This window comes from Medicago sativa, chromosome 3, assembly GCF_051527215.1.
Source record: "Medicago sativa cultivar Bolivia chromosome 3, Bolivia_mono, whole genome shotgun sequence".
NCBI classification, from domain to species: Eukaryota; Viridiplantae; Streptophyta; class Magnoliopsida; order Fabales; family Fabaceae; genus Medicago; species Medicago sativa.
Window position 1 is genome coordinate 18732787 of NC_140751.1, and position 13473 is coordinate 18746259.

The window sequence follows — 13473 nt, forward strand, 5'->3', positions numbered from 1 at the left end:
CTCTATTTATAGCTTTACATTCGACTTAGAAACTAAGCAACTAAAAGGATAAAACGGTAAAGCTGCAACAGGGTAACTTGGCCTTGAAGAAAAAGCAGCAAAAGTGGTTCTGGGGACGGGCACGGCCGTGCCACATGTTGGCACGGGCCGTGCCAAGCTTCTGGTAAGGGGGATTGTATTTTTGCCCCGTATCTTCGTATTTTTGCGCTGTATTTTGCTCCAGTCCTCTTTCTTTTGCTCCAAGACACCTTCCACCATATATTTATTCCTAAAATAAAATAAAACATAATTTGAAGTAAAATATTCTAATATAAAATAAAATGCAATAAAACTAAATCAAATCTAAAATAAAACTAAACTAAATAAGGCAATAAATAATACTATCTATGACTCATCAAACTCCCCCACACTTGAATCTTTGCTTGTCCTCAAGCAAAAGGCAGCAAACATAGCAGCAACAAAGATTGATTTATGGCAATATTAAGAACATAAGTCTCTAGAGAAAGGCCTTGCCTCAAGTACACTAATTACAATTTCAAAGACTTCTCATGAACCTATTCTACCCAACATCAAGTCTCAAGTGAGTGTGTGTGTGCAGTCCAACCCTTTTCTTGCTCCTGTATAAGACAGATATTATGAGGAATAGGTTCTATCCTTAGTGTTAAAGTAACCGAGAAAAGTCCTTTCTTCATTTCATATAAGAGTGATGGGAATTTGAGTTAAAATTAAATCAGATATAACAATTAAGCACAAGGGGCTGCAGATGCTTAGGGGCTATCTATCCTCGTAGGGAGTCTTCTCGGATGTAATTGTCCTTTCCCCCTAGATTCAAAATCACCCTAAGCAGTGCTGCAAAATTATTTATTTGTTTCATCTCCGCGTAGGAAGTCTTTTTGGATGTAATTGTCCTTTCCCCCTAGCATTGATGAATTTGTTTCACTTTAGGTTCAAATTAGGGAGTCACCACCACAATTAGGAAGTTAGGGATTGTCCTTTCCCCCACATGTTGGTGCCATTCTCCCGCCCCATTTAACATTAACAAATTAAAAAGAATATAACGATTAAGAACAATTTGATTAATTTTCCCACACAAACTTATATTACTTTTACTCTTAAGACTTTAAAGGGTCTAAGTTAACACTAAAGATAGAACGTGTTCCTTAAAATACCTATTCATACATTTACTCAAGGATTGCAACCGGGTGCTTTTCTCATTGGAGATTTTCACAATAAAACATGATATGGGTATAGCAAGAACATAAGAAACACAAGAAACTATTTTCATGTACCAGAGACAACCTTTAGAGAAGAGACAAAACAAAAATTTTATGCCATATTTACATTAAAAACAAGCTACTTAGTCATGCCTCTTGCTATAAAAACAAAACAAAAGAATAAAGTTCAAGGGAGTTTGGGAACACTACGACTCTAGACACTTTATTAGGCCCCCCCCACACTTAGGGGAAGCATTGTCCTCAATGATTCAAAAGAAAAAGAAATTAAAAGAAGGAGAAGAAGGAGGAGTAGAAGAAGATGAAAGAAGGAGATGAGTAGAAGAATGAGAGAGATAGGGAGAAGAAGAAGGGAAGAGAGGAAGAGGAAAGCTCACATTTGTTTATTGAGGTCCGTAAGGAGGACCTTGAAGTTGGAGGTGTTGCATCATCCGACGGAGCATCTCATTATTTTCATCATTGACACGGTTGCCCCTTTGAACTTCATTGCGAAGGCCGGAGATCTCAACACCTTGCCTTTGTTGCTCGGTGCTCATCCTCTCGATTTCATTGTGAATCCATGTCCATCTTTGATTTTCGTTAAGCTCATCGGCTTCATGGCCATGGTGCCCCTCTTGGTGCAAGTTAGCACCTTCTCCTTCATCATGGTGCAAGCTAGCACCCTCTCCTTCATCATCTTGTTGTTCTAGAACCTGCACATCATCAACATACAACCAATTTTCTTCCACCTCGGTGGTAGTCCGAGATGGGTTAGGCAATAAAAACACGATTGGCACATTTAGCTTAAGTTGGTAATGGAGTGGTGGACGATGTTTAATGAAATTCATAGCAATGAGGGTTTCCCGGTTAAGCTTATTGTTTCCCTCAATTGGTTTGATCCCCTCATCCTCACTCACACCAAAACATCGAGCTATGTATGTAATGATGCCACCCACCACTATGTCTCCCCTACCGGCTGGTCTAGTAGCTACAAAGTCTAGGTAATCAATCAAATAAAAGCCAGTGTTGACGGGGTGGTTATAGAGCATTGCCCATAACATGAACAACTCATCGGTTCTAGTGTTTCCTAGCTCGGTTCTACCCCAAATAGTGCAAGCCATGACCCTCTGAAGGTACCTAAGTACGGGGTTGTGAATGTTGCTAGCTTTGTTGGCTCTAGGGACATAGTTATCAAGGCCGGTGATACGGTTCCAAAAGGCAGCTGGGTCATAGTTATCCGGTTTCAGACTATCATCCCAATGATCATGAATATACCCCTCATTGACAAAACCTAAGGCTTCACAAAAGTGCTGAAGAGACATATTATAATCAATGTTCATTAACCGGAAAACAACTCTATGGTTAGGGTTATCAAAATTCAACTTATCTTTAGTGAAAACAAGTGAGCTTAAAAATTCATAAGTAAAATTCTCATAACCCCTCAAAGGTGTTAGCATATCAGTCCAACCTAGCCTACCTATCAACCTAAAAACATCATCTCTAAGCCCTAGCACTTGCAAATCATAGGAATCAGGATATCTAGAGGGATGTAAGGTTTTAGAAGTAAGAATTTTGTACCTGTCCCTTTGTTTGTTGTCTTTGAACTGAATTCCATGATTCTTGACTTGTGTTTGCTTCTTTGGGGGAGGACCGGAAGAACTTGCTGGTTCCTTTCCACTTCTTCTTCTTGAAGCCATTTGACCTTGGTTATGGTTGGTATGAAAGTTTGGGGTTTGGGAAGATTTTTGGTGGAAAGGATTGGTTTAGGGTTGGGGTGGATGTTTAAGTAAGGTTTATGGGTTTAGTTATGGAGATTGGTTGAGGTTTTGTGGTGATTGGGTTAGGTTTTGAAGGATTAGGGTTTTGGTGAATTATGGGTTTGGGTGGATGAAAGTTGTTTTTGATTGGTGATTTTTGTTTTGGATGAAGTTTGTGATTGATTGGTGAAAGAATGGAGTAGATTGATGAAGATTTGAGTGAGATATGGAGGTTTGAAGGTTTGAAGGTTATGGAGGTTTAGAGAGAAGTTTGAAGGTAGAGAGAGGTTTGTGGTTTGAGAATGAATGGAGAAGAAGAAGAAAAATTTGGTTTAAAAAGGCCAGAACACGGGCACGGCCGTGCCAACCTTGGCACGGGCCGTGCCAACTTTCTGTGGCTCCCAACCTTCTTTTCTTCAAAAACACTGGCACGGCCGTGCCAGATCCAGCACGGGCCGTGCCAACACTCTGGTCAGAGGGACTTCAAAATTTTTCATTTTCTTGATTTTTCTCGAATCATACTTGGACAATTACCTACAAAACAAATTAAAACAAAGAAAAACAAAACAAAAACAATTAAATGTGTGGGTTGCCTCCCACGAAGCGCTCTTTTAATGTCATTAGCTTGACGGTTAGAAAGAGTCCTTAGAATGGATCAAAGATATCATGTTGTGTAGATGGCGCTATAAAATGTTCTTTCACAACATGATCGTTAAGCATGCAACAAGAGTAAAGAGCGGGACCTTTCATAACGTTTTCCAACTCAAATCCTACCATCTTATCACTCACTTGAAAGACGATCCTACCAAGTTTAACATCAATGAGGGCTCCTGCAGTTGCGAGGAACGGTCTACCTAGGATTATAGGGACGTCATCGTCCTCTTCAATGTCAACGACTACAAAATCAGTGGGGATGTATATCCCCTCTATCTTAACAGGTATGTCCTCGACAAATCCTACAAGTTTCATGGTAGAACGATCAGCTATTTTTAATTCCATCTCGGTAGGTTTCAACTCTCCTATCCCTATCCTTTTAAGCAGAGACAAAGGCAGCAAACTAACACTAGCTCCTAAGTCACATAAGGCTTTGTTTATGGATTCATTCCCAATTTCACATGGTATGGCAAAGCTACCTGGATCTCTAAGCTTAGGGGGTGCTTCTTGGATGATTGCACTAGTTTCCTTAGCCAAGGCTATTGTCTCATTATGCTCTATAGCCCTTTTCTTTGAAAAAATTTCCTTTAAAAACTTGGCATAAAGAGGCATCCTAGACAAAGCTTCAGCAAAGGGAAGTTTAATGCAAATCTTCCTAAGTATGTTAACAAATTTTTCAAATTTACCCTCTAATTTAAGCTTTTCGGGATTTAAGGGGGATGGAGTTTTGTTTTCTTCAAGTGGTTTAGCTTCTTCTATCACAACTTTATCACCTAAGGGCTTGACATTTTCTTTCCCAATGTTTTTAACCTTAGCAAAAGTTTCGCCTAATTTACTACCCCTAAAAGATATGACATTAACTTGGGCTTTGGGGTTGGCTTCGGTTTGACCAGGAAAGACTCCCGGTGTTTGGGAAGATGTAGCCACTTGTTGGGCTATTTGGGCGATTTGTGTTTCAAGCATTTTAGAGTGAGTAGCAATAGAATCAACCTTGGTATTGAGCTTGGAAAGAGAATCATTCAGAAATCCAGTTTGGTTTTTAAGTTCTTGGAGTTGTTTGTTTTGGTTGGCAATAGAATTTTCCAACAAAATTTCCAAATTGGATTTTTGAGTGAATCTTTGGTTGTTTGCATAACCGGGTGGTGCTACTTGTCCATAGAGATTTTGGTTTTTATAAAAATTTTGATTTTGTCGTATCCCTTGGTTGTATTGAGCATAATTCATTTGCTCAACACCATTAGTAGCACTACCTAGTTGGCAATCAACACCAGCATGACCAGCTATACCACATATTTCACAAGAAGGAGTAGATGCAGAATTGATAGCACTAACATTGAATTTTTCAAGTTTTTCAGTTAGTGTATCAATTTTAGAAGCAAGGTGATCATAGTTAGAGACTTCGTGTATACCTGCCTCCTTTTTGGAGGATGAAGAACTAGAGATGGCTCTCTCGTCGGTCCATTTGTAATGATTTTGAGCCATGTCTTCAATTAGGGCATACGCCTCCGTGTAGTTTTTGTTCATAAGTGCTCCACCTGCAGCTGCATCAACAGACATCTTAGTGGTATAAGACAAGCCATTATAAAAAGTGTGGACTATAAGCCACTTCTCTAGGCCATGGTGGGGACAAAGTCTTAGCATTTCTTTGAAACGCTCCCACGCCTCATAGAGAGATTCCCCATCTTTTTGATTGAACCGTGTGATTTGGTCTCTAAGTTTAGCGGTTTTAGATGGTGGAAAGAAACGGGCAAGGAATGCTTGCCTCATCTGATCCCATGAAGTAATGGAACCGACTTCGAGGGAATGGAACCAAGCGCTAGCTCTATCCCTTAAGGAAAAGGGAAAGAGATGAAGTCTTACGGCCTCTTGGTTCTCCTTCATGGTTCCACTAATTCGTAGGAAAACAGAGATGTGAAGATTGGGATCCTCTGTGGGGGATCCCGAGAATTGGTTTTGCTGCACCAAGTTAAGTAGGGCAGGCTTGATTTCAAAGTTGTCATCCTCAACCGTTGGGTACACAATAACAGCTTGTGGCTCAGCCGTAGACGGCGTTGCATACTCTTTGAGAGTGCGATTGGCCATGGCGGTGTTATTTTGTGCTGCTCTCCTCCTTCTATGTAAGAACCTTTCGATCTCGGGTATGAATACCGCTTGATTTCTAGTTCTTCGCATACAAGGTTGAGAACCCAAGAAGTTAACGATAACAGAAAAATAAAAAGGTAAAAATAAAAATAAAAAGAAAAGAGAAAGAAGAAGAGAGAATTCTAATCACTAAGAAAAAGCTAATCAAATTAGTTAACTCCCCGGCAACGGCGCCAAAAACTTGATAGAGCCAAACCGCAAGCGCACGGCCTATCGAAGTAATAGTAGTAAGTAGAGTATCGTTCCGCTAGGGAGTTGGTCAATTTAATTAACTTTCAATGAATGATTAGAGGAGAGAAAGTTGGTTAGAAAGGGTTTGATTGCTGAAGGTAAAAACAATAATAATAAAAGGGTCTTAGGATCATTGGTTCATCTTAATAACTAATCCTTCACTTGACAAAACCTAAACTTCTAATTTCATGGTTTACACACTAATTTCTAAAGACCGGTTTCCCTTAGCCCCTCACCTTTCCGATGAAAGTCCGGTGAGAGTTTACTTCTAGCAACCAAGCCCATTTCACTGACATGATTACTAGAAGATGCATAGAGGATTGAAACTACTCTTTGTCTCAATAGTTGCAAAGACTATTTCACTGTTTTGCAACTATTGTCTAGATTCACTTGTTCCAACATCAAAGCTCCGCTCTCGCTTTATGAATTGATGTTTGGGATGATGGATTAACGATTATCAAACCCTCCGCTTTCGCTTCCACAGTTTGATAATTGTTAATCCACGTTAAGACGGTGAATCTAGATTAGAAATTAGGGTTACATGGAAATTAGGGTTTAGACATGTTTTGTTTAGGATTGAGTCATTAGACTCCCCAATAATCCTAAGACTAAGAAGTCTACTCACTCATGTTCATCGTAGACATGGAGGAAGAAGAGAGAAATACGGTAAAATAAATTGCAAAGAAAGTAAAAGGAAAATAAAGACTTTTATTAAAATAGCAATTGAAATAAACAAAGGTAAATATGATTGTTTATGGTGGAGAGCTACTCTATTTATAGCTTTACATTCGACTTAGAAACTAAGCAACTAAAAGGATAAAACGGTAAAGCTGCAACAGGGTAACTTGGCCTTGAAGAAAAAGCAGCAAAAGTGGTTCTGGGGACGGGCACGGCCGTGCCACATGTTGGCACGGGCCGTGCCAAGCTTCTGGTAAGGGGGATTGTATTTTTGCCCCGTATCTTCGTATTTTTGCGCTGTATTTTGCTCCAGTCCTCTTTCTTTTGCTCCAAGACACCTTCCACCATATATTTATTCCTAAAATAAAATAAAACATAATTTGAAGTAAAATATTCTAATATAAAATAAAATGCAATAAAACTAAATCAAATCTAAAATAAAACTAAACTAAATAAGGCAATAAATAATACTATCTATGACTCATCAGGCCACTTTATGCCCTTTTTAGTGAAAGAAAAAGGGTCAAAAACGAGTAAAATCCGTAAATTAACAAGGAATATCACTTTACCACCATTTTGGCCGTTTTTGAAATTTCTAAAATCAACCCTAAAAGTCGTAGATATGCTCTTTAGATTACCTAGGAACTATTACATGGTTCAATTCGATAAGGCTAGGCCACGTTATGCCCTTTTTATTGAAAGAAAAAGGATCAAAAACGAGTAAAATCCGTAAATTAACAAGGAATATCACTTTACCACCATTTTGGCCGTTTTTGAAATTTCTAAAATCAACCCTGAAAGTCGTAGATATGCTCGTTAGATTACCTAGGAACTATTACATGCTTCAATTCGATAAGGCTAGGCCACTTTATGACCTTTTTAGTGAAAGAAAAATGGTCAAAAACGAGTAAAATTCGTAAATTTACAAGGAAATTAACTTAACCCCCATTTTGGCCATTATTGAAAATTCTAAAATCAACCGTGGATGTCGTAGATATGCTCGTTAGAATTCCTAGGAACTATTACATGCTTCGATTCGATAAGGCTAGGCCACTTTATGACCTTTTTAGTGAAAGAAAAATGGTCAAAAACAAGTAAAATTCGTATATTTACAAGGAAATTAACTTTACCCCCATTTTGGCCATTTTTGAAAATTCTAAAATCAGCCATGGATGTCGTAGATATGCTTGTTATATTTCCTAGGAACTATTAGATGGTTCAATGGATAAGGCTAGGCCACTTTATGCCCTTTTTAGTGAAAGAAAAAGGGTCAAAAACGAGTAAAATCCGTAAATTAACAAGGAAATTCACTTTACCACCATTTTGGCCGTTTTTGAAATTTCTAAAATCAACCATGGAAGTCGTAGATATGCTCGTTAGATTTCCTAGGAACTATTACATGATTCGATTCGATAAGGCTAGGCCACTTTATGACCTTTTTAGTGAAAGAAAAATGGTCAAAAACAAGTAAACTTCGTATATTTACAAGGAAATTAACTTAACCCCCATTTTGGCCATTTTTGAAAATTCTAAAATCAGCTGTGGATGTCGTAGATATGCTTGTTATATTTCCTAGGAACTATTAGATGGTTCAATTCGATCAGGCTATGCCACTTTATGCCCTTTTTAGTGAAAGAAAAAGGGTCAAAAACGAGTAAAATCCGTAAATTAACAAGGAAATTCACTTTACCACCATTTTGGCCGTTTTTGAAATTTCTAAAATCAACCATGGAAGTCGTAGATATGCTCGTTAGATTTCCTAGGAACTATTACATGATTCGATTCGATAAGGCTAGGCCACTTTATGACCTTTTTAGTGAAAGAAAAATGGTCAAAAACAAGTAAACTTCGTATATTTACAAGGAAATTAACTTAACCCCCATTTTGGCCATTTTTGAAAATTCTAAAATCAGCTGTGGATGTCGTAGATATGCTTGTTATATTTCCTAGGAACTATTAGATGGTTCAATTCGATCAGGCTATGCCACTTTATGCCCTTTTTAGTGAAAGAAAAAGGGTCAAAAACGAGTAAAATCCGTAAATTAACAAGGAAATTCACTTTACCACCATTTTGGCCGTTTTTGAAATTTCTAAAATCAACCATGGAAGTCTTAGATATGCTCGTTAGATTTCCTAGGAACTATTACATGATTCGATTCGATAAGGCTAGGCCACTTTATGACCTTTTTAGTGAAAGAAAAATGGTCAAAAACAAGTAAACTTCGTATATTTACAAGGAAATTAACTTAACCCCCATTTTGGCCATTTTTGAAAATTCTAAAATCAGCTGTGGATGTCGTAGATATGCTTGTTATATTTCCTAGGAACTATTAGATGGTTCAATTCGATCAGGCTATGCCACTTTATGCCCTTTTTAGTGAAAGAAAAAGGGTCAAAAACGAGTAAAATCCGTAAATTAACAAGGAAATTCACTTTACCACCATTTTGGCCGTTTTTGAAATTTCTAAAATCAACCTTGGAAGTCGTAGATATGCTCGTTAGATTTCCTAGGAACTATTACATGCTTTGATTCGATAAGGCTAGGCCACTTTATGACCTTTTTAGTGAAAGAAAAATGGTCAAAAACGAGTAAAATTCGTAAATTTACAAGGAAATTAACTTAACCCCCATTTTGGCCATTTTTGAAAATTCTAAAATCAACCGTGGATGTCGTAGATATGCTTGTTAGATTTCCTAGGAACTATTACATGCTTCGATTCGATAAGGCTAGGCCACTTTATGCCCTTTTTAGTGAAAGAAAAAGGGTCAAAAACGAGTAAAATCCGAAAATTAACAATGAAATTCACCTAACCCCCATTTTGGCCGTTTTTAAAAATTCTAAAATCAACCATGGAAGTCATAGATATGCTCGTTAGATTTCCTAGGAACTATTACATGCTTCGATTCGATAAGGCTAGGCCACTTTATGCCCTTTTTAGTGAAAGAAAAAGGGTCAAAAACGAGTAAAATCCGTAAATTAACAAGGAATATCACTTTACCACCATTTTGGCCGTTTTTGAAATTTCTAAAATCAACCCTAAAAGTCGTAGATATGCTCTTTAGATTACCTAGGAACTATTACATGGTTCAATTCGATAAGGCTAGGCCACGTTATGCCCTTTTTATTGAAAGAAAAAGGATCAAAAACGAGTAAAATCCGTAAATTAACAAGGAATATCACTTTACCACCATTTTGGCCGTTTTTGAAATTTCTAAAATCAACCCTGAAAGTCGTAGATATGCTCGTTAGATTACCTAGGAACTATTACATGCTTCAATTCGATAAGGCTAGGCCACTTTATGACCTTTTTAGTGAAAGAAAAATGGTCAAAAACGAGTAAAATTCGTAAATTTACAAGGAAATTAACTTAACCCCCATTTTGGCCATTATTGAAAATTCTAAAATCAACCGTGGATGTCGTAGATATGCTCGTGAGAATTCCTAGGAACTATTACATGCTTCGATTCGATAAGGCTAGGCCACTTTATGACCTTTTTAGTGAAAGAAAAATGGTCAAAAACAAGTAAAATTCGTATATTTACAAGGAAATTAACTTAACCCCCATTTTGGCCATTTTTGAAAATTCTAAAATCAGCTGTGGATGTCGTAGATATGCTTGTTATATTTCCTAGGAACTATTAGATGGTTCAATTCGATCAGGCTATGCCACTTTATGCCCTTTTTAGTGAAAGAAAAAGGGTCAAAAACGAGTAAAATCCGTAAATTAACAAGGAAATTCACTTTACCACCATTTTGGCCGTTTTTGAAATTTCTAAAATCAACCATGGAAGTCTTAGATATGCTCGTTAGATTTCCTAGGAACTATTACATGATTCGATTCGATAAGGCTAGGCCACTTTATGACCTTTTTAGTGAAAGAAAAATGGTCAAAAACAAGTAAAATTCGTATATTTACAAGGAAATTAACTTTACCCCCATTTTGGCCATTTTTGAAAATTCTAAAATCAGCCATGGATGTCGTAGATATGCTTGTTATATTTCCTAGGAACTATTAGATGGTTCAATGGATAAGGCTAGGCCACTTTATGCCCTTTTTAGTGAAAGAAAAAGGGTCAAAAACGAGTAAAATCCGTAAATTAACAAGGAAATTCACTTTACCACCATTTTGGCCGTTTTTGAAATTTCTAAAATCAACCATGGAAGTCGTAGATATGCTCGTTAAATTTCCTAGGAACTATTACATGATTCGATTCGATAAGGCTAGGCCACTTTATGACCTTTTTAGTGAAAGAAAAATGGTCAAAAACAAGTAAACTTCGTATATTTACAAGGAAATTAACTTAACCCCCATTTTGGCCATTTTTGAAAATTCTAAAATCAGCTGTGGATGTCGTAGATATGCTTGTTATATTTCCTAGGAACTATTAGATGGTTCAATTCGATCAGGCTATGCCACTTTATGCCCTTTTTAGTGAAAGAAAAAGGGTCAAAAACGAGTAAAATCCGTAAATTAACAAGGAAATTCACTTTACCACCATTTTGGCCGTTTTTGAAATTTCTAAAATCAACCATGGAAGTCGTAGATATGCTCGTTAGATTTCCTAGGAACTATTACATGATTCGATTCGATAAGGCTAGGCCACTTTATGACCTTTTTAGTGAAAGAAAAATGGTCAAAAACAAGTAAACTTCGTATATTTACAAGGAAATTAACTTAACCCCCATTTTGGCCATTTTTGAAAATTCTAAAATCAGCTGTGGATGTCGTAGATATGCTTGTTATATTTCCTAGGAACTATTAGATGGTTCAATTCGATCAGGCTATGCCACTTTATGCCCTTTTTAGTGAAAGAAAAAGGGTCAAAAACGAGTAAAATCCGTAAATTAACAAGGAAATTCACTTTACCACCATTTTGGCCGTTTTTGAAATTTCTAAAATCAACCTTGGAAGTCGTAGATATGCTCGTTAGATTTCCTAGGAACTATTACATGCTTTGATTCGATAAGGCTAGGCCACTTTATGACCTTTTTAGTGAAAGAAAAATGGTCAAAAACGAGTAAACTTCGTATATTTACAAGGAAATTAACTTAACCCCCATTTTGGCCATTTTTGAAAATTCTAAAATCAGCTGTGGATGTCGTAGATATGCTTGTTATATTTCCTAGGAACTATTAGATGGTTCAATTCGATCAGGCTATGCCACTTTATGCCCTTTTTAGTGAAAGAAAAAGGGTCAAAAACGAGTAAAATCCGTAAATTAACAAGGAAATTCACTTTACCACCATTTTGGCCGTTTTTGAAATTTCTAAAATCAACCTTGGAAGTCGTAGATATGCTCGTTAGATTTCCTAGGAACTATTACATGCTTTGATTCGATAAGGCTAGGCCACTTTATGACCTTTTTAGTGAAAGAAAAATGGTCAAAAACGAGTAAAATTCGTAAATTTACAAGGAAATTAACTTAACCCCCATTTTGGCCATTTTTGAAAATTCTAAAATCAACCGTGGATGTCGTAGATATGCTTGTTATATTTCCTAGGAACTATTTCATGTTTCAATTCGATAAGGCTAGGCCACTTTATGCCCTTTTTAGTGAAAGAAAAAGGGTCAAAAACGAGTAAAATCCGAAAATTAACAATGAAATTCACCTAACCCCCATTTTGGCCGTTTTTAAAAATTCTAAAATCAACCATGGAAGTCATAGATATGCTCGTTAGATTTCCTAGGAACTATTACATGCTTCGATTCGATAAGGCTAGGCCACTTTATGCCCTTTTTAGTGAAAGAAAAAGGGTCAAAAACGAGTAAAATCCGTAAATTAACAAGGAATATCACTTTACCACCATTTTGGCCTTTTTTGAAATTTCTAAAATCAACCCTAAAAGTCGTAGATATGCTCTTTAGATTACCTAGGAACTATTACATGGTTCAATTCGATAAGGCTAGGCCACGTTATGCCCTTTTTATTGAAAGAAAAAGGATCAAAAACGAGTAAAATCCGTAAATTAACAAGGAATATCACTTTACCACCATTTTGGCCGTTTTTGAAATTTCTAAAATCAACCCTGAAAGTCGTAGATATGCTCGTTAGATTACCTAGGAACTATTACATGCTTCAATTTGATAAGGCTAGGCCACTTTATGACCTTTTTAGTGAAAGAAAAATGGTCAAAAACGAGTAAAATTCGTAAATTTACAAGGAAATTAACTTAACCCCCATTTTGGCCATTATTGAAAATTCTAAAATCAACCGTGGATGTCGTAGATATGCTCGTTAGAATTCCTAGGAACTATTACATGCTTCGATTCGATAAGGCTAGGCCACTTTATGACCTTTTTAGTGAAAGAAAAATGGTCAAAAACAAGTAAAATTCGTATATTTACAAGGAAATTAACTTAACCCCCATTTTGGCCATTTTTGAAAATTCTAAAATCAGCTGTGGATGTCGTAGATATGCTTGTTATATTTCCTAGGAACTATTAGATGGTTCAATTCGATCAGGCTATGCCACTTTATGCCCTTTTTAGTGAAAGAAAAAGGGTCAAAAACGAGTAAAATCCGTAAATTAACAAGGAAATTCACTTTACCACCATTTTGGCCGTTTTTGAAATTTCTAAAATCAACCATGGAAGTCTTAGATATGCTCGTTAGATTTCCTAGGAACTATTACATGATTCGATTCGATAAGGCTAGGCCACTTTATGACCTTTTTAGTGAAAGAAAAATGGTCAAAAACAAGTAAACTTCGTATATTTACAAGGAAATTAACTTAACCCCCATTTTGGCCATTTTTGAAAATTCTAAAATCAGCTGTGGATGTCGTAGATATGCTTGTT

At 36.8% G+C, this 13473-nt stretch overlaps 1 non-coding gene across 1 annotated transcript; it reads left to right on the forward strand.

The window, feature by feature from the left end:
* The first annotated feature begins 5234 nt into the window (after positions 1-5234).
* Positions 5235-5341, forward strand: LOC146936179 (small nucleolar RNA R71). Its single transcript, XR_015033606.1, has one exon. It is a non-coding gene; the product is annotated as a small nucleolar RNA R71 (small nucleolar RNA).
* Positions 5342-13473: the final 8132 nt, after the last annotated feature.